The sequence below is a fragment of the Monodon monoceros genome, unplaced genomic scaffold (genome assembly GCF_005190385.1).
Source record: "Monodon monoceros isolate NGI ecotype Baffin Bay Population unplaced genomic scaffold, NGI_Narwhal_1 Super_Scaffold_18, whole genome shotgun sequence".
Classification (NCBI taxonomy): domain Eukaryota; kingdom Metazoa; phylum Chordata; class Mammalia; order Artiodactyla; family Monodontidae; genus Monodon; species Monodon monoceros.
Genome location: NW_021703774.1, coordinates 158,920,370 through 158,942,805, shown reverse-complemented (window position 1 = coordinate 158,942,805; position 22,436 = coordinate 158,920,370). Strand labels below are relative to the sequence as shown.

Here is a 22,436-nt window from a genome sequence, read left to right as displayed (position 1 = left end):
AAAGAGGAATGATGAGCAAAGGATATGATGTCCGCTGGGGAAAATCTTAAGAAGGATTGACCTGATAAAACAATAATAACATATTATTTGTGGATGTAAAAATGGAAAGTACTCAAATATAAGTAGGGAAGGGGTTTGAAGTAAAAGCATTCCAAGAGTTCTTGTTTAATTAAGAAGGAGAGTAAAGATATTAACTTTAGACTTCAGGTAAAGTATTCATTTTTGCCTTTCAGAGGTGACAATAAAAAAGTAGAAATAGAAAGAATTAAATAGAAATTAGTAGAAAAATGGATGAGAAAAAAATCCAACAGAAGGCAAAAGAAAAAGAAAACTGGAAAGTGGAAGAAATAAAAAATGGAAAATAAAATGGTAGAAAGGGATACAGATATCTCTTATTCACAATAAAAATAAATTAGATCAGGTTTCCCCCAGAACTCTCTGTTTAAAAGACCAAGATGGTCCAATTAGAGAAGTAATAAAGAAGTCCTAAATAAATGGAAGACACATATGATATTCATGGATTGAAAGTCAGTATTATAAAGATGACAGTTCTCCTCAGTTTGTATTTTAGGTTGAATGTAATTCTAATAAAAGTTCCAAGAAGTTTTTTTCAGGGAACTTGACACATTGATGGAGCAGCTAAGATACTTCTGAAGACAAAATGGGGAAACTTGCCCTACCTGATTACAGGACTCATTGTAAAACCGTAATCGTTAGACAAGGTGTTTTTGGTCCTGTGATCAAGAAATAGACCTGTAGGGCTTCCCTTGTGGCACAGTGATTGAGAGTCCGCCTGCCGATGCAGGGGACACGGGTTCGTGCCCCGGTCCGCGAGGATCCCACATGCTGCGGAGCAGCTGGGCCCGTGAGCCATGGTCGCTGAGCCTGCGCGTCCGGAGCCTGTGCTCCGCAACAGGAGAGACCACAGCGGTGAGAGGCCCGCGCATCGCAAAAAAAAAAAAAAAGAAATAGACCTGTAGAATAGAATAGAGTACTGGGAAAGAGACCTTTGAGTATAGGGAAACTTGGATATGTGACAAAGGTGGTATTACAGGGCTTCCCTGGTGGTGCAGTGGTCAAGAATCTCCCTGTCATGCAAGGGACATGGGTTCGAGCCCTGGTCCGGGAAGATCCTATGTGCTGCGGAGCAACTAAACCCGTGTGCCACAACTTCTGAGCGCGCGCGCCTAGAGCCCGTGCTCCGCAAGAAGAGAAGCCATCATAATGAGAAGCCCGCGCACCGCAATGGAGTAGCCCCGCTCTCCGCAACTAGAGAAGGCCGACGCGCAGCAACAAAGACCCAAAGCAGCCAAAAGTAAATAAATAAAATAAATACATGAAAAAAAAAAGTGGCATTACAGATCAGTGGAGAAAGGATAAATTATTCAGTAATTAACTGAGATCATTTGTTAGCCATAAGAAAAAAATGGATCCCTATCTAATACCATACATAAAAATCAGTTCCAGTTGCATTCATGACCTAAATGTGAAAGGTAAAATTTTAAAATATTTAGAAGAAAAAAAATTGGGGGGGGGGCCGCGCCACACATCTTGCAGGATCTTAGTTCCCCAACTAGGAATTGAACCTGGGCCCCTGGCAGTGAAAGCGCCGAGTCCTAACCACTGGACCACCAGCGAATTCCCTAGAAGAAGATGTCTTATCTCAGGTTTTATAAAATTTTTAAAACAGAAAAAGCCTAGACTTTAAAGGAAAAGATTGGAATTTTGACTAAACAACTTCTATTTATTAAACTGAGTATTGATTTAATTTTTATGTTTAAACTGTACACATACATTTTATATACACTTATTTATTTTGTTAAATTTCTGAAATCTAAATAAAAAAGAATACTAAAACAAGTTAACTTGTGTACCAAGCACTCAGATTAAGAACAAAAATATTACCAGCAGAATTAAAGTCCTGTGTTCCCCTTGATGATTGCATTTCCTTTCTCCTGCCTAGATTAAATCACACCACTAAAATTGATGTTTATCATTCTAGTGTATGTCTTTATGCTTTTTTACACTTATTTATGTATCCCTAAACACTCTATTATTTTGCATATTTTATTTTATTTTTTATTTTTATTTTTTTGCGGTACGCGGGCCTCTCACTGTTGTGGCCTCTCCCGTCGCAGAGCACAGACTCCAGATGCGCAGGCTCAGCGGCCATGGCTCATGGGCCTAGCCGCTCCGCAGCATGTGGGATCTTCCTGGACCGGGGCACAAACCCGTGTCCCCTGCATCAGCAGGCGGACTCTCAACCACTGCGCCACCAGGGAAGCCCTGTTTTGCATATTTTAAACTTTATATCAATGATCTCACACTGCTGGATTCTTCTGCTACTTTATTTACCGAATAAATAAATAAATAAATACCGAATAAATAAATAAATAAATAATAAATAAATTTACCGAATAAATAAATAAATTGGTGTGTTCATCCATGTTGATAGGCATGTCTGTAGTTCATTTTTAATGTTATATAATATTTAGTCATTATAGCCATTATTCATATTAGGAGTTTTAAATGCAGAGTATTTCAGATGAGATAAATTACAGTTCCTCCTCAGCTTGATAAAGAATATCTGTGGCTTCAGATAGATTTAATACAGAGACATCTGGAGAGGACACCATCGTAAGAGCAAAGGAGTACGTGAGACTCTGATATTGGAATCAGAAGTTAATAAAAGGTCAGGAGTTACTGAAACAGACCTCTTGTTTGGCTTAGACAGATGTGGTTACATAGTTCCCTTTGCCTCAGAGGATCCTCAAAGACCCTAGCTTTTAAGTCGTTTTATTTATGATGTTAAAAGTAATAGGATCTGCACCATTCCCTCAGGATACTCTGCAGCCTTTTTGTCTGCACAAAATAGTGACACTTGTGCTTTAAGTTTCTTAAAAAATGTCTTTATCAGGTCTTGGAACTAATAAGGCTAATACAGTAATAAATATGACGATATTTTTCCTTTAGTCCCAAGTGACTGGAAAACTTAAGTTGCCATTTTATTGAAATGATGATACAAAATAGCTAATGCATGTGCCACCTCTTTCTGTAAGTGCTCGACATGTATTGCCCGAGCTCTTGTTATATAGAACATGAGATTTTTTTATTTTTAATTTTAAAAAATATTTTATTTAGGGCTTCCCTGGTGGCGCAGTGGTTGAGAGTCCGCCTGCCGATGCAGGGGACACGGGTTCGTGCCCCTGTTCGGGAAGATCCCACATACTGCGGAGCGGCTGGGCCCATGAGCCATGGCCGCTGAGCCTGCGCATCCGGAGTCTGTGCTCTGCAACGGGAGAGGCCACAACAGTGAGAGGCCCGTGTACCGCAAAAATATATATATATTTTTTAATTTATTTATTTATTTTTGGCTGCGTTGGGTCTTCGTTGTTGGGCCTTCATTGCTGCGCGCGGGCTTTCTCTAGTGGCAAGCAGGGGCTTCTCTTCGTTGTGGTGCGTGGGCTTCTCGTTGCGGTGGCTTCTCTTGTTTCCGAGCTCAGGCTCTAGGTGCGCAGGCTTCAGTACTTGTGGCTCGCGGGCTCTGGAGCACAGGCTCAGTAGTTGCAGCGCAAGAACTTAGTTGCTCCACGGCATGTGGGATCTTCCAGGACCAGGGCTCGAACCCGTATCCCCTGCATATAGAGCTGCAATGAACATTTTGGTACATGACTCTTTGAATTATGGTTTTCTCAGGGTATATGCCCAGTAGTGGGATTGCTGGGTCATATGGTAGTTCTATTTTTAGTTTTTTAAGGAACCTCCATACTGTTCTCCATAGTGGCTGTATCAATTTACATTCCCACCACCAGTGCAAGAGGGTTCCCTTTTCTCCACACCCTCTCCAGCATTTATTGTTTGTAGATTTTTTGATGATGGGCATTCTGACCAGTGTGAGATGATATCTCATTGTAGTTTTGATTTGCATTTCTCTAATGATTAATGATGTTGAGCATTCTTTCATGTGTTTGTTGGCAATCTGTATATCTTGTTTGGAGAAATGTCTATTTAGGTCTTCTGCACATTTTTGGATTGGGTTGTTTGTTTTTTCAATATTGAGTTGCATGAGCTGCTTGTAAATTTTGGAGATTAATCCTTTGTCAGTTGCTTCATTTGCAAATATTTTCTCCCATTCTGAGGGTTGTCTTTTTGTCTTGTTTATGGTTTCCCTTGCTGTGCAAAAGCTTTGAAGTTTCATTAGGTCCCATTTGTTTATGTTTGTTTTTATTTCCATTTCTCTAGGAGGTGGGTCAAAAAGGATCTTGCTGTCATTTATGTCATAGAATGTTCTGCCTATGTTTTCCTCTAATAAGAGTTTTATAGTGTCTGGCCTTACATTTAGGTCTTTAATCCATTTTGAGTTTATTTTTGTGTATGGTGTTAGGGAGTGTTCTCATTTCATTCTTTTACATGTAGCTGTCCAGTTTTCCCAGCACCACTTATTGAAGAGGCTGTCTTTTCTCCATTGTATATTCTTGCCTCCTTTATCAAAGATAAGGTTACCATATGTGCGTGGGTTTATCTCTGGGCTTTCTATCCTATTCCATTGATCTATATTTCTGTTTTTGTGCCAGTACCATACTGGCTTGATTACTGTAGCTTTGTAGTATAGTCTGAAGTCAGGGAGCCTGATTCCTCCAGCTCCGTTTTTCTTTCTCAAGATTGCTTTGGCTATTCGGGGTCTTTTGTGTTTCCATACAAATTGTGAAATTTTTTGTTCTAGTTCTGTGAAAAATTGACAGGCGGATTCTTAACCACTGCGCCACCAGGGAAGTCCAGAACATGAGGTTTTATCTGTTTTGTTTTTTCTTCCAGTTTTATTGAGATATAATTGACATATAGCACTGTATTAAGTGTTAGGCATACTGTATAATGATTTGACTTAAATACATCATGAAATGATTACCTCCGTAAGTTTAGTGAACATCCATCATCACATGTGGATACAAAAGTAAAGAAAAGGAAAAAAATCTTTTTCCTTGTGATGAGAACTCTTAGGATTTACTCTTAACAACTTTCATATATAACATAGAGCAGTGTTAACAATATTTATCACGTTTTATGTCACATCCCTAGTACTTATTTATCTTACAACTAGAAGCTTGTACCTTTTGACTGACTACAACCAGACCCCCCACCCACCCACTACCCCAGCCTCTGGTAACCACAAATCTGATCTCTTTTTCTGCGAGTTTGTTTGTTTATTTTTTGAAGTATAATTGACCTATAACAGTATGTTTCTGTTACACAACATAGTGATTTGATATTTCTATACATTTCAAAATGATCACAATAAGTCTAGTTACTGTCTGTCACCATATGAAGATATTACATAATTATATTGACTGTATTCCCCAATGGTACATTTCATACCCATAACTCATTTGTTTTATAGCTGGAAATTTTTACCTCTTAATCTTCCTTATCTATTTCTCTCCTCCCCACACCTCCCTCCCTTCTGGCAACCACCTGTTTGTTCTCTGTATCTATGATTCTGTCTGTTTTGTTCTGTTTGTTCCTTTATTTTGCTTTTTAGATTCCTCATATAAGTGAACTCATATATTATTTATCTTTCTCTGTCTGACTTATTTCACTTCTCATTAAAGTCTCTTGTCCCAACCACGTTGTCACAAATGGCAAGATTTCATTTTTATTTTTTTTTTTTGCGGTACGCGGGCCTCTCACTGTTGTAGCCTCTCCCATTGTGGAGCACAGGCTCCAGACGCACAGACTCAGTGGACATGGCTCACAGGCCCAGCCGCTCCATGGCATGTGGAATCTTCCCGGACCGGGGCACGAACCTGTGTCCCCTGCACCAGCAGGCGGACTCTCAACCACTGTGCCACCAGGGAAGCCCTCATTATTTTTTATAGGTGATTAATATTCCAGTGTGTGAGTGTGTGTGTGTCTGTGTGTGTGTGTACCACATCTTCTTTATCCATTCATCTATTGATGGGCACTTAGGTTGCTTCCATATCTTGGCTGTTGTAAATAATGCTGCAACGAACATAGGGGTGTATATATCTTTTCTAATTAGTGTTTTTGTTTTCTTTGGATAAATAACCAAGAGTAGGAATTGCTGGATCACATGGTAGCTCTGTTTTTAATTTTTTGAGGAATCTCCATACTGTTTTCCATAGTGGCTGCACCAACTTACATTCCCACCAATAGTGCATGAGGGTTCCCTTTTCTCCATATCCTTGCCAACACTTGTTATTTGTTGTCTTTTTGTTAATAGCCATCCTGACAGGTGTGAAGTGCTGTCTCATTGTGATTTTGATTTGCATTTCCCTGATGATTAGTGATGTTGAACATCTTTTCATGTACTTGTTGGCCATCTATATGTCTTCTTTGGAGAAATATCTATTGAGATCCTCTGCCCATTTTTTAATCGAGTTTTTTTTTGATGTTGAGTTGTATGAGTTCTTTGTATATTTTGGATATTAATCTCTTACAGAATATTTTGTTTGCAAATATCTTCTCTCAGTAGGCAGCATTTTCGTTTTGTTGATAGCTTCCTTTGCTGTGCAAAAGCTTTTTAGTTTGATAAAAAACATATTACTGGGCTTCCCTGGTGGCACAGTGGTTGAGAGTCCGCCTGCCGATGCAGGGGACACGGGTTCGTGCCCCGGTCCGGGAAGATCCCACATGCCGCGGAGCGGCTGGGCCCGTGAGCCATGGCCGCTGAGCCTGCGCGTCCGGAGCCTGTGCTCCGCAACGGGAGAGGCCACAACAGTGGGAGGCCCACGAACTGCAAAAAAAACAAAAAACAAAAAAAACAAAACATATTACTAATACCGATGTTAAGAAGTGTACTGCGTGTGTTTTCTTCTAGAATTTTTATGGTTTCAAGTCTTACATTTAAGTCTTTAATCTGTTTTAAATTTATTTTTGTGCATGGTGTGAGAAAGTAGTCCAGTTTGATTCTTTTGCATATAACTGTCCAGTTTTCCCAGCACCATTATTGAAGAGGCTGTCTTTTCCCTATTGTGTATTCTTGCCTCCTTTGGCGTAGATTAATTGCCCAAGAAGCGTGGGTTCATTTCTGGGCTCTCTATTTTGTTCCATTGATATATGTGTCTGTTTTTCTGCCAGTGCCATACTGCTTTGATTAGCTTTGTATTATAGTTTGAAATCAGGGAGTGTGATACGTCCAGCTTTGTTCTTCTTTCTCAAGACAATTTTGGCTATTCAGGGTCCTTTGTTTCCATACAAATTTTAGAATTATTTGTTCCAGTTCTGTGAAAAATGCCATGGGTATTTTGGTAGGGATTGCACTGAATCTGTAGATTGCCTTGAGTAGTATGGTCATTTTAACAGTTTTAATTCTTCCAATCCATGAGCATGGTGTATCTTTCCATCTGTTTTTGTTGTCTTCAGTTTTTCATCAGGGTCTTATAGTATTTCAAGTATAGGTCTTTTACCTCCTTAGTTAGATTTATTCCTAGGACTTTACTCTTTTTGTCACTACTGTAAATGGGATTGCTTTCTTAATTTCTCTTTCTGATATTTCATTGCTAGTGTAAAGAAATGCAACAGATTTCTGTATATTTTGTATCCTGCAACTTTACTGAATTTGCTGGTGAGTTCTGGTAGTTTTTTGTTAGTGTCTTTAGGATTTTCTATGTATAATATGATGTCATCTGCAAACAGGGACAGTTTTACTTCTTCCTTTCCAATTTGGATTCCTTTTATTTCTATTTCTTGTCTGATTGCTGTGGCTTGGACTTCCAGTCTATGTTGAATAAAAGCGGTGAGAGTGAGCATCCTTGTCTTGTTCCTGATCTTAGAGGAAATGTTAGCTGTGGGCTTGTCAAAACTGGCCTTTATTATGTTGAGGTACGTTCCTTCTACATCCACTTTGTGGAGAGTTTTTATCATAAGCAGATGTTGAATTTTGTCAAAAACTTTTTCTGCATCTATTGAGATGATTTTTATTCTTCAGTTTGTTAATGTGATGCATCACATTGATTGATTTGCAGACACTGAACCATCCTGCATTCTGGGATAAATTCCACTTGATCATGGTATATGATCCTTTTAATGTATTGTTGAATTTGGTTTGCTAACATTTTTGAGGATTTTTGCATCTATGTTCAGTGATATTGGCCTGTAATTTTCTTTTTTTGTGATATCTTTGTCTGGTTTTGGTATCACGATGTTGCTGCCCTCATAGAATGAATTCGGAAGCATTTCTTCCTCAGCAATTGTTTGGAATAGTTTGAGAAGGGTAGGTATTAACTCTTCTCTAAACATTTGGTAGAGTTTACCTGTGAAGCCTTCTGGTCCTGGACTTTTGTTTGTTGGGAATTTTTTAAAATCACTGACTCAGTTTCATTACTAGTAACTGGTCTGTTTATATTTTCTATTTCTTTCTGATAATCTGTCTTGAGAGATTGTACATTTCTAGGAATTTGTCCATTTCTTCTATGTTGTCCATTTGTGGTACATAATTGTTTGTGATAATATCTTATTGCCCCAGTTATCGAAGGCAGGTGGGGAACAGGAATCGGGAATCAAAGAGTTTGGTTTTTAAAGTATAACATGTTTGAGAGACTTACTAGATTTCTAAGTAAAAGTATTGTGTAGACTGTGAATATACCAGTCTGAAGTTCAAGGAAGAGATTCAATCTGGAAATAGGAATTTGGGAGTCATCTATATATATATAGTATTTAAAGCTATAGAAGTGGATAAGATGACTAGTCAGGGTTCATATTTGGGGTGTTGCTACATCTCTAGGAGGATTTAGATATTTAGGGGGATGGTTTTGGGTGTCATAATAACTGAGGAGGCAATGGGCACTTAATGTGCTGGGGTAAAGAATACTAAGTGACGATTGCTAAATGTCCTGCAACGTATGGGACATTACTCAATAAAGAATTGTCTCAGCCAAAATGCCAGTGATGTTCTAGGGAAGGAGAGAGTGAAAATAGTAAAGAGATGAGATTCAGGGGCCAAATCTGGAGCTCTGCAATGTTTAGAGGTCAGGAAGAAGAGGAGGTTCCTGCAAGAGACTACCTCAGTTGAAGTAGGAAGAAAACAAGGACTCTAAGAGTTGCGTAGACCCCAGTGTAGGGAACACTTTAACAATTAATTACTGGAGCTGTGGTACCTAGATTAAAGAGGAATAAGTCCAGAGGCAGTGAGACTATTTTGGATTCTATTGTGTCTTCAGGCAGTGGAGATGAAGAGATGGATATGAAATATGTTTTGGAAATATCTCATATGATGTGGAGGATGAGATTTCTGGTTTGGACAACTAGGTGGGTGGTGGTAAGGTAGGAAATTGCAGGAAGGGGAAGGAGTAAGGATGAGTGGGAGGTAGATAATGAATTGTTTTGTGCATGTTGAATGGAGGTTTATGGATATCTAAGTGGAGATGTTTAGTGAGTTGTGTGTGTGTGTGTGTGTATATATATATATATATTTGGAGCTCATTCATTCAAAATATATTTGTTATTGAGCACTTACTATTTTCCAGGTACTATTCTAGGTGTTATAGAGATATAGCAGTGAACAAAAGTAGGCAAAATACTTTTCCTGAAAGAGCTTGTATTTTAGTGAGAGGAGATGATAAACACAATTTAAAAAGTAAATTTATACAATATGTAGAAGATAAGTGCTCTCTGAAATATAAAGCTGGGAAAAGAGATAAAGCAGGGGTAGAATGGGGTGATACTGGTGATTGCGATTTAAAGTAGGATGATAGGGACTTCCCTGGTGGTCCAGTGGTTAAGAATCTGCCTTCCAATGCAGGGGACGCGGGTTCGATCCCTGGTCAGGGAACTAAGATCCCACATGCCGCGGGGCAACTAAGCCCATATGCCCCAACTACTGAGGCCGCGTGCCCCAACTAGAGAACCTGCGCACTGCAACTACCGAGCCGCGTGCTCTGGAGCCCACACACCACAACTAGAGAGAAGCCCACGCACCGCAACGAAAGGTCCCGCATGCTGCAAGGAAGATCCTGCATGCCACAACTAAGACCTGAAGCAGCCAAATAAATAAATAAATATTTTTTTAAAAAAGTAGGATGTTAAAGGAAGGCTTCACTAAGAAGGCAACACTTGAGCAAAGAACTAAAGGAATTGAGGAATGAATATCTGGGGAATGAGCATTCCAGAGTGAATAGCAAGTGTAAAGGCCTTGAGCATGCCTGGCAGATTCAAGGAACAGCAAGGAGGCTCACCTGCCTGACGTTTTAGCAAGGGAGGGAGAGCGTAGTTGAGCATGATGGGGGTATGTGAGCATGGTCATCTGTTGAAAGTACTTTGGGACTTCCCTGGTGGTCCAGTGGTTAAGAATCCACCTTCCAATGCAGGGGACGTGGGTTCGATCCCTTGTCGGGGAACTAAGATCCCACATGCCGCAGGGCAACTAAACCTGCGTGCCGCAACTAGAGAGAAGCCATGAACCGCAACTACTGAGCCTGCATGCTCTAGAGCCTGCACACTACAACTACTGAGCCTGCGTGCCACAACTAAAGAAAAGCCTGCAACGAAGAGCCCGCACATTGCAACGAAGACCCAGTGTGGTCAAAAAATAAAAAAAATTTAAAAATTAAAAAAGAAAGAAAGTACTTTGGATTTTATCCTGAACTTTTGGGAGGGATCTGGACTGAGCATATGTATAGGTTTGGGCATCTTCTGCACGTAGACGGTTAGAGAAGCCATGGGAATATTTCTGTCTTGCACATGCATTCATTTAGATGGAGACACAAAGTAGTCTCATTTTCTGCAAAGACTACACAGGATTCTTCAGCAAGATACCCTTCTGTTTGTGATTCTCTGAGGACAGGGGTGTGTTTGTTTTATTTTATCTTTGCCAGGCCTTAGTTGTGGCATTCGGACTCCTTAGTTGTGGCATGCATGCAGGATCTAGTTCCCCAACCAGGGATCGAACCTGGGCCCCCTGCATTGGGAGCATGGAGTCTTACCCACTGGGCCACCAGGGAAGTCCCAGGGGTGTTTTTTGTTTGTTTGTTTTTTATTTATGTTCTTGGCTGTGTTGGGTCTTAGTTGCAGCATGTGGGATATCTTTTGTTGTGGCATGTGGGCTTCTCTCTAGTTGTGGTGCACGTGTTTCTCTCTAGTTGTGGTGTACGGGTTTTCTCACTCTAGTTGTGGCATCAGGCTCCATGGCATGTGGGCTCTGTAGGTGTGGCGTGCAGGCTCCAGAGCACATGGGCTCTGTAGTTTGCGGCACATGGACTCTCTCGTTGAGGTGCGTGAGCTCAGTGGTTGTGGCACACGTGGGCTTAGTTGCCCTGCGGCATGTGGAATCTTTGTTCCCCCACCAGGGATCAAACCAGTGTTCCCTGCATTGGAAGGCGCATTCTTTACCACTGGACCACCAGGGACGACCCCCCAGGGGTGTTTTAATTGAAACTTTACATCAGCTAACCCAGGATCATCATCCCTATTATCTAGTGATAATGTGATTAACAGTTGAGGTACTACTGATTCTCCCTTCTCAATCTGCCTGTAAATCCTGTTACTTTCATTAACCATTTCAGATTTTCAATTTTTTGTTATTATTGCCATTTCACTTGTTTACCAGATATTTATCCAGTGCCAAGTACATATGAAAAAAACGTGCTAACCTCAGATCTGTTGGCATGAGAGGTTGGATGGAGCTTTGTTTACACAAATGAACACACTGTATTGAGGTTTTTAATGTCTTAGAAGGTTAACACTCTACTAATTTGACTTCCCAGCTAGTTTTAGTGGTTGCTCTGGGGATTACAATTCACATTTTACCTTAAAACAATCTAGTTTAGATTAATACCAACTTAATTTCAGTAGTGTACAAAAAAATTTCTCCAGTGTAGCTTGACTCCTTCTCCCCTTCTTGGTGCTTTATTCTCATATAAATTATATATTTATATATTAAAAGCCCATTAACATGGTTTTATAGTTATTGCTTTATGCATTGTTTTTTAAATTAGATAGGAGAAGAAATAAAAAATACATTTATACTGTCTTCTTCTTTTGGGAGGGGTGTGCCAGCTGTCATGTGGGATCTTAGTTCCCTGACCAGGGATTGAACCTCTGCCCCCTAAAGTGGAAGCACAGAGTTTTAACTGCTGGACCACCAGGGAAGTCCCTATACTGTCTTCTTTATTTTTATATTTATCTATGTAGTTACCTTACTGGTACTCTGTTTCTTCCTGTGGATTCTAGTTACTGTATGGTTTCTCTTTATGTCAGCATAAAAGTCTCCCTTTAGTATTTCTTGTAGGCATGTCTGCTAGTAATGAATGCTTTATGTTTTTGTTTATCTGGGAATGTCATAATTTCTCCTTTGTTTTAGAAGCATAGTTTTGCTGGATATAGAATTCTTAGTTGACAGTCTTTCTCTTTCAGCACTTGAACATAAGTATGGATCACTTTGTGTTTATCCTACATAGACTTTATTTAGCTTCCTGGATGTGTTTTTCATCATATTTGGGCACTTATTGGCCATTATTTCTTCATCCTCCCATTTGCTTGTTTGTATGCTTGGTGGTTTGTATACTTGATAATTTGTTCTCTGAGGCTCTGTTCATTTTTCTTCATGCTTTTTTCTTTCTGTTCCTCATATTGGATAATCTCAATTAACCTATCTTAGAGTTTGCTGATTCTTCTGCCTGCTCAAATCTGCTGTTGAGCCTATCTAGAAAAATCTGTTTCTTTCTTTTTTAAATATAATGTCTGTCTCTGTTGAGATTCTCTATTTAATGAGACATCATTCTCATACTTTCTTTTTTTTAAAATTTATTTTAATTTATTTTTGGCTGCATTGAGTGTTGCTGCACGTGGGCTTTCTCTAGTTGCGGCGAGCAGGGGCTACTCTTTGTTGTGGTGCGCAGGCTTCTCATTGCGGTGGCTTCTCTTGTTGCAGAGCATGGGCTCTAGGCGCACGGGCTTCAGTAGTTGTGGCTCATGGGCTCTAGAGTGCAGGCTCAGTAGTTGTGGTCCATGGGCTTAGTTGCTCCACCACAGCATGTGGGATCTTCCCGGACTAGGGCTCGAACCTGTGTCCCTTGCATTGGCAGGCAGATACTTAACCACTGCGCCACCAGGGAAGTCCCTCATACTTTAATTCTTTAGGCATGGTTCCCTTTAGTTCTTTGAATTTTTGCTTGTGTGTTCTTAGTTCCCAGACCAGGGATCAAACCTGGGACCTCTGCAGTGAAAGCGCAGAGTCCTAACCACTGGACCGCCAGGGAATTCCCTTCTTTGTAATATTTATAATACCTTATTTAAAGTCTTTGTCTAGGGCTTCCCTGGTGGTGCATTGGTTAAGAATCCGCCTGCCAATGCAGGGGACATGGGGTCGAGCCCTGGTCTGGGAAGATCCCACATGCTGTGGAACAACTAAGCCCATGTGTCACAACTACTGAGCCCGCATGCCACAACTACTGAAGCCTGCGCTCCTAGAGCCCGTGCTCCGCAACAAGAGAAGCCACCGCAATGAGAAGCCCACACACCACAACAAAGAGTAGCCCCCACTCGCCGCAACTAGAGAAAGCCCACGCACAGCAACGAAGACCCCAATGCAGCCAAAAAATATATAAAATAATTAATTTTTTAAAAAGTCTTTGTCTATTAAGTCCAACATCTAGGCTTCCTCAGACACAGTTTTACTGATTGCTTTCTTCCTCCTATATATGCACCATACTTTCCTGTTGATGTGTCTCATTTTTGTATTGAAAAGTGAGCATTTAAAATAATGTGGCGGGGGCTTCCTTGGTGGCACAGTGGTTAGGAGTCCGCCTGCCGATGCAGGGGACGCGGGTTCGTGCCCTGGTCTGGGAAGATCCCACATGCCACGGAGCGGCTGGGCCCCTGAGCCATGGCCGCTGGGCCTGCGCGTCCGGAGCCTGTTGCTCTGCAACGGGAGAGGCCACAGCAGTGAGAGGCCCACGTACCGCAAAAAGAAAAATAATAATAATAATGTGGCAGGACTTCCCTGGTGGTCCAGTGGTGAGGGATCTGCCTTACATTGAAGGGGACGCAGGTTTGATCTCTGGTCAGGGAACTAAGATCCCACATGCCGTGGGGCAACTGAGCCTGTGCGCCACGGCTACTGAGCTCACACGCCTCAACTAGAGAGCCTGTGTGCTGCAAACTACAGAACCCACACGCTCTGGAACCTACACGCCACAACTAGAGAGAAGCCTGCGCGCCACAACGAAATATCCCATGTGCCACAACTAAGACCCGACACAGCCAAAAATAAATAGAATAAAATAAATAAAATGATAAATCTTTTTAAAAATTAAAATAAAATAAAATAATGTGGCAAGTCTGCAAATCAGATTCCCCTCCTTCCTGTGGGTTTCTCATTGCTGTTTGTTGAGTGACTTCCCTGGACTAAATCTGTAGAGCCTGTATTCTTTGTTTTGTGCAGACGTTGAAGTGTCTGCTTGGTTGACTTAGTGGTTAGCTAATGATTAGACAGAAATTTCCTTAAATGCCTTGAACCAATACGTTTTCTAGCCTTTGCCGAGGGTACTCTGTGTATATTGCAGTATGCCATCAATGTTCCTGCAGGCAATTTACAACTTTGCCTTAGCCATCACTTTCTGCTTGCACAGAACCTCAAGGTCACCCAGAGGTGAGAGATTAGGGCCTTCTTAAGCCTTTCCCTGAGCCCATAAATGCATGTGTCCTTCTAGGCATCCAAGAATATGTCAGCTTTTCAAAGCCCCTTATAGACGTCTCATTCCTGAACATTCAAATTTTTTGGTCAGTGTCCTGTTAGCCCTAACTGGTATCATCACTGCCTTAGGCAGTTGGGATGTTAAACAGTTGCCACTGATTATTTTTGAAAAATGTGCTAAGGATAAGGTTGTTCACACACAACAAGCTCTGAGTCAGCTCAAATAAAGTAACTCTGAGAATGGAACTTCTTGGTGCTAATCAGATCAGATAGTAACAGTTCTCTGGGGATGGGGTTTTTGGGGAGCTCCAAATTTGTTCTGCCCCCTCCAGTGGTTTCTAGGCTGCTGGTTTTAATAACTAATGTTGTGAGGCTCTTGGTTTTCAAGGCTGCCAGAAAGCTAGGGGAGGAGAGGGAGATGGGAATCAGGCAAGTTAAAATGCCATAAAACTCACTGTACTTACCAAGATTCAGGCATTTTCTTTTTTTTTTTTTAATTATAGTAAAATATACATAATATAAAGTTTACCATTTTAACATTTTTTAAGGGTACAGTTCAGTGCCATTAAATACATTCACATTGTTGTGCAGCTGTTACTACCATCCATTTACAGAACTTTTTCATCTTCCCAAACTAAAACTCTACCCATTAAACAACTCCTCCCCCTACCCCTGGCAACCGCCATCCAACTCTCTGCCTGTATGAATTTGGCTAGTATGGGTACTTCATGGAAGTGCAGTCATACAATATTTATCCTTTTGTGTCTGGCTTATTTCAGTTAGCATAATCATCCATGTTGTAGTATATGTTGGAATTTCATTCCTTATTAAGGCTGAATAATACATACCACATTTTATTTACCTATTCACCCACTGATGAATATTTGGATTGTTTCCACCTTTTGGCTATTGTCAATAATGCTGCTGTGAACATAGGTGTACAAATATCTGTTTGATTTCCTGCTTTCAATTCTTTGGGGTATATACCCAGGGGTAGACTTGATGAATCATGTGGTAATTGTTTTTAATTTAAAAATTTTTTGAGGAAGTACCATTCTGTTTTCCCAGCAGCTGCATCATTTTATATTCCCACCACTAATGCACAAGTGTTCTAATTTCTCCACATCCTCCTAACACTTGTTATTTTCTGTTTTTAATTTGGATAATGTCAAGTTTATTTTTTTCTTTTGGTGTCATAACTAAGAAACCATTGCCTAATCCAAGGTCATAAATCTATGCCTATGTTTTCTTTTAAGAGCTTTCTAGTTTTAGCTCCTACATTTAGGTCTTTTATCTATTTTGAGTTAGTTTTTTCAAAGTACCTTTTAAATTAAATTAAATTTTATTTACTTTATTTTTTGGCCACACCGTGCAGCATGTGGGATCTTAGTTCCCTGACCAGGGATCAAACCCATGCCCCCTGCAGTGGAAGTGTGGAGTCTTAACCACTGGACCACCAGGGAAGTCCTATCTTGAGTTAATTTTTGTATTTTCTATTTCATTAATTTCCACTCTAATCCTTATTATTTCCTTCCTTTTGATTTATTTTGTTTTTCTTCTATTATCTTACAGTAAACTATTGTGTTGTTGATTTCAGATCTTTCTTCTTTTTTAATGTAGTATTTACAGCTATAAATTTCCCTCTAAGCACTGCTTTAGCTGCATCCCGTAAGTTTTGGTATTTTGCATCATTTTCATTCGTCTCATCTACTTCTTTATATATGTTGAGAGAGTAGCTGGAGGGCCTCTCTTCCTGGGGAATACTTAGAAGAGGAAGATTAATACTTTCTCTCCTGCTGCTGCAACTGTTGGTCTCAGGGTTACAACTAATAATTGTTACCTCTTTCCACTCTCCATTTCAGATTCCCCTTGCCCTCAGCTACCATCTCTGCCAGTCTCAATGGCTTTACTTAGTGGTATGACCCAAACCCTCATTCCTGAGGGATCTGAACCACTGGTTACCATGCTTTTCTCAGGTTAGAGTTTCCAACTTGTCTGTTTACTGTACTGTCAGAATTGGGAAAGAGAATACCAGTAGGCACCAAAGTAGATCATCTGAATTTTAAATATATTATCATTGTGGTGTGGAATAGCAACCCTCTTTCTGATAATGAGGATTAGTTACCCCTACCAGGATGATAGTTCCTCTTCTTGCCTGATGATCCCTGGATACAAGGACTCCACAATGCCCAGGTGACAGCTGTAGCTTATAGCCTCTTGGGACTCTTGTCTCCTGTGGAAGTGTTCCTTTTTTGGTGACCAAGATCTTTAACTCTGCAGAACCCAGAGTTGCAGAGATAGGAAACAAAAATTCCCCAGGTGGGTCTTTGGGATTGATAATAAACAGGGTATGCTATTTCTACCCACCCACCCCCACCCCATTTCTCACATCCATGTATTTCTCCTGTTTTGAAGACCACTAGCATATAAAGGTCTTTGATTTGGTGTATATATTACACCCTGGAAGATGGTACTCTTTTGTCATAAAATACGTCATTGAGTTGGTGCTTCAGCTGTGCCTTCATCAGGCCATTCCAGTGCTCTTTTAGGTTAGCAGCTTCTAGGTGTTGTTGTATATATGCCACCAGTAGATCCCATGGTCCTAGGCCCTCTCTTGCACTTACTTTACTACAGAGTGGGTCCCTTGTCATGAAATGATGTTATGTAGGATGATGCTTACTGGTAGATTAAACATTTCCTTAACTCTCATGTACTGTTCACTGTAGCCCTGAGGGCAGGAAAGGCAAATGTACAGCCAGAATATGTCCCTATTTCCTTCTTTTTTTTTTTAATTAATTAATTAATTTGGCTGCTCCAGGTCTTAGTTACAGCATGCAGGATCTTTGTTGCAGCATGAGGGATCTAGTTCCCTGACCAGGGATCAAACCCGGGCCATCTGCATTGGGAGCATGGAGCCTTAACAGCTGGACCACCAGGGAAGTCACCCTGTTTCTTTCAGAATAACTTGTTCACCTTTTCAGGGTGGAAGGGGCCAAATACAGTCAACTTGCCATCCAAAGGCTGGTAGGTTTCCTTGAAAGATGTCATACTGGAAGCTTTGTGTTTGTCTCTGTTGCTGGCCATTCGGGCTCTTGGTGGCATCAGTAGCTAGAGCATACTTGCTAAGTAGGACTTCATACTGTTGTCTATGCATAGAGTATATCTCTGCCACATGACCACCTTCTTTCAGGTGCTCATTTTTCTAGCACTGGGGAGGCCATGACAAAAGATGGCTGATGTAAACTGGTTGAGTCATTGTCTATTTGGTTGTTTTGTGCTTTTTTCATGGTAGATGTTCTCTGATGACTGTTAACATGTGATATGAAGATCTTCAAATTCTTCTTGTCTATTCTTGTATCCTCCCGCGTGCCTCTACCTTAAGACCTCCTTCCCCTAATTTTCTTTTTTTTTCCCTCTAATTTTCTAATCGTTCTCCTTTTATGCCCCCTGACCAGCACATCAGGACATTTACCTGTGAGTCCACATATATTTTAACCTCAAACCAATTCTTTGTCTGCACAAAGTAGACAGTCTGCCTAAAGCTCTGCCCATTGGGCACTGTCCTTCAGTGCCACCCCTGAGTGAGGCTGTGGTGCAACCACTGTCCATTTTTGACTTGGACCCAGTTAACAGCCATCTGTGAAGAAGGTGAGGGTTTTTCCTTTTGTCAGCTGGCTGTGAGGGCCCCCCAGTATGGCCAAAGGTATATGCTAATGAAGGGGCACTTTGCAACAATGGTAGATGATATGAGGGTTTGGACTATCTGCTCATGCTCGTGACTTCTGGTCCTACTTGTGCTAGATACTGGATGTATCACCTTCATCTTAATGCTGAATTATTGCTGGGTCCACCCAACCCTATGACTTGGTATGTCTCATAGAACCTAGGTCATGGTGCGTGATTCTGGATAAATGGTCACTTGGTGTCACATCATCAGGTGTTCTATATCTGCTAGGACCCAGTAGCATGCCAGGAGTTGTTTTGCAAAAGGCATACAATTTTCCACTGAAAATGGAATGGCCTTGCTCCAGATCCCAGGGGTCTGCATAGTGATTCTCCCACTGGGGCTTGCCATAATACCATAGCATTTGCCAGATTGTTTGCCTCAACATCCAGACCTGCAGAGTCCTTTACTGTTCTGGAAACTGGTAACTTTTTGTGTCACCTGAAATAAAAGCCAGAGCAGTATTCTTGGGTGTCATGCTTCCCTCTTAATGGTGGGAGGTGCAAGATGCAGTTGGTTACTTGGATGCCTTTACTTGAATGGCATGTTTTATCAAGCCCCTGACTACTGGGCCTATAAAAATTTTACTGATGAATGGGTGCCTGAATCTCTGTAGCATTTATCTTTCACCCTCTGGAGTCCATGTGTTCCGTCAAGGCCTTCAGTGTGCTATCCACCTCCTGTTCATCTGGCCCAATTAGCATGATGTTATTAATATAGTAGGTCAGTGTGATATTCTACAAGAAGTCTGTATTATCATAGGACTATATTACATGAGACAGTGGCATAATTGACATGGTCCTGTAAAAGTATGCTATAATCCATTCCATGTGAATGTGAATTGTTTCTGATCCTACTTTCTTGAAGGGATAAGAGAAAAAGAACTTATTCCTTCGATCTTTGACAGTGTACTCTGCTCCTGGGGCTGTGTTGATTGGCTCTAGCAAACATACCACATCTGGCATGGCAGCTGCAGTTGTGGCTACTATTAGATTGAGTTTGTGGTAATCTACCTTCCTCTAGGATTTATCTGGTTTCTGCCGGGACCACACTGGTAAATCCTGCCTCCTCTGGGGGTGTAGCACTAATTTCTGCCATCTCCCCTCTCTTGCCCCCAGAATACAATATTGTTTTCTTTTGTGTTTATTATCTTGGAAGGTGGGATGGGGCACCCACCTTTAGAGGCTTCCTTCCACTTGGCCTTCCCCAGTATAACTCCTATCCCATAGGCCAAGGACTCACTAACTTCCAGGTATGTCTATTTCAATTATACATTCAGGGTCCAGGGAAGTGACCACCAGGATGGTTCACACACCCAGTGGGCCCATCGTGAACTGGATCTTGGCCAGGGCTCAGTTTATTTCCTGGTCCTCATAAGTCCATGATTATACTTCCAGACTCCAGGTGTCAATGTCAACCTCTCCTTAAAATGTTAGCATTCCCGTTTACACAGTTTACAGTTACCTGAGTAAATGACCGTAGACAGAGCTGACTACATAATTTGCATGCTGAATACACCTGGATTGAGAGTGGGCAAGAGAAATCGCCCACCAAAAGTACGTGGCACTCCTAGCCCAGGCAGGGAAAGGATGGCCAGCTGGGACCAGAGGGAGTGGCCAAGAGGCCACTCCTGGGAAGACAGGAAGAGGTGGACTGTGTGTGAGCTGAGGCTTCAAGCCCCCAGCACATGCTTCATTTTTCCCCTCAGATTTCACTTATGGAGCAGAAATTCATAGATAAAATGATTAAGAATTTTAAGACAGTGACTGCAGAGCATTAAACTTCAAGTGCAGGGACCTTCTGAGTATGGAGTCCATAAGACCTATAGTACATGGGTCTCTTAGGCCATAGGCTTCTCAGGGAATTGTTATACTTGCTTTGGTGTTGCAGGTTCTTTTCTCTTGGGTACCTGGCCTCCTTCAGTCAAAGGGGTCAGGATCTGAAACTGGCTCAGGTTCAGACACTGGGCATGGATTCTGATATTTTTTTATTGAGGGGACTGACCTCAGCATCCAGATCTTCCATCCCTGATTTCTTTTGATGTTACAGATAGAGAAGTGCTGTTATTAGCTGCTTGTCTATTTTGCTTCATAAATACACCATGCTTTATTAACTATCTCTACAAATCTGTGAGTCGGATTCCTTTGACTGCCACTCTGACTTTGCTGATCTTTATAGTAAGTGTCTCCATCTGGCTTCAATCATTAAGTACCATGGCCTGGTCTCCTTTGTTTTAGGGTCCTGTCATCACCGTTGCTATCAGTGGCATTAGGTTTTTTTTTGTTTTATAAATCTTTTTCTTTTTTTGGTTGTGTTGGGTCTTCATTGCTTCGTGCGGGCTTTCTCCAGTTGCGGCGAGCGGGGGCTGCTCTTCGTTACGGTACACTGGCTTCTCATTGCAGTGGCTTCTCTTGTTGTGGAGCATGGGCTCTAGGTGCGTGGGCTTCAGTAGTTGTGGCACGCAGGCTCAGTAGTTGTGGCTCGGGGGCTACAGAGCACAGGCTCAGTAGCTGTGGCGCATGGGCTTAGTTGCTCTGTGGCATGTGGGATCTTCCCAGACCGGGGATCAAAGCTGTGTCCCCTGCATTGGCAGGCGGATTCTTAATCACTGCACCACCAGGGAAGTCCCAGTGGCATTAGTTTTATAACAAATTCTCTATGGAGAACAGCTTTTAAACTTCTTAATGATGCCGGTGCCCCTCTCACCAGCACATTCCTTATAGTATCCTCCCAGCCATTTCAAGGAACATAATACTTTTTTCTGACCACTTCAGCAAGCCAACTTCACTAAGTGAGCCTTTTAATCCCTTCCTCCCCTGTCTGCCACTGCAGTTTTGTCATTGCTACTTATCGTGGACCATGACTTTTCCAGCTTTTAGGAACCATCCTAGTGATAAGTTCATACCATATTCTGAGGTTTTTGCCAGGGTGTTAAATCCTGTATCTTTGGAGAGTGATCAATAACTTTATGTTCTGGTTCTGATGTTCAAGCACCCTCAGAATTCACATTTGCTCTCACTTAGCCCCTGCCAGTACATACTGGCTAAGTCTTGCAGCTCCCTTGGGTTATAATTCCTTTGTGATCTTATCAGGCACAAAATATCTGGGCTGGGTTATGCCCTGACCTACTACAAGTTAGGAGGCATGGAGGTGGCAGATCCTGAGGGGACATTGTTTACTGAGCAGGGTGGGGAGGCCTCTGCATTATCTTCAAGTGCGGGAAGAGTGCTAGCTCTTACAGAGATGGTGAGCCACTTTTGCAGTTTCAAGGGCACTATCGCATTCAAGATATTGGAGGGGCATCAACTCAGTTGTCTCCATCTCATGTATTAGGGTCTCATTCTTTCCCAGTCAGGGACCTGACGTGGCATAGCATACCTCCCTTGGCTGAGAGTTAACCCTCCTTGGTGCTCGGCTACTCTGTTGATTAACTCTTGGGCCTGGTCTCCAGCTTTTTCTCTCCTGCTGCCACAGAAAAGAGCCTCTTTATAAATTACCAGGAGGCCCTGGGGTGTTCGTATTTGACTTTCTTTTTTTAAATTACTTATTGATGCTTGCTTACTTATTGATTTAGGCTGCGCCACACAGCTTGTGGGATTTTAGTTCCCAACCAGGGATTGAACCCCGGCCCTTGCCAGTGAAAGCATGGAGTCCTGACCGCTGGACTGCCAGGGAATTCCCCATATTTGACTTTCAGTTGATTGTTAATCACTCTTAGCTTTTTGTTATCTTCTTCTAGAGCATCAGTTAAGTTTAGTAATAGCCATTCAATTCCATTGTCATTATAGTTATTTCCCCCTTACTCTTCAAGTGCCTCATCAATCCAATCAACTAGATCATTCTGTCCATAGATAGATCATCATTATTCACCACTAGTGAAAGTTTAAGAATTGTACCAGCACCTTGTGCCAGGGATTATCGGGTTACCTACCACCACCAGTGGGGTCCTCAGTGCCATCTAGTCTGTGAGCGATTCAACTCCAAAACCCCTTCACAGTCCTAATTTTCTCAGATCACTGCCAGCCCCCACTGTTGGTAGGTTATATTCTCTGAAAAGCAGACTCT

At 41.6% G+C, this 22,436-nt stretch overlaps 1 protein-coding gene across 7 annotated transcripts in view; it reads left to right on the top strand.

Annotated features, from left to right (window-relative positions):
• Positions 1-22,436, top strand: part of PHACTR4 (phosphatase and actin regulator 4) — a 137,292-nt gene that overhangs the window by 37,674 nt on the left and 77,182 nt on the right. The gene's annotated exons all lie outside the window — the stretch shown is intronic.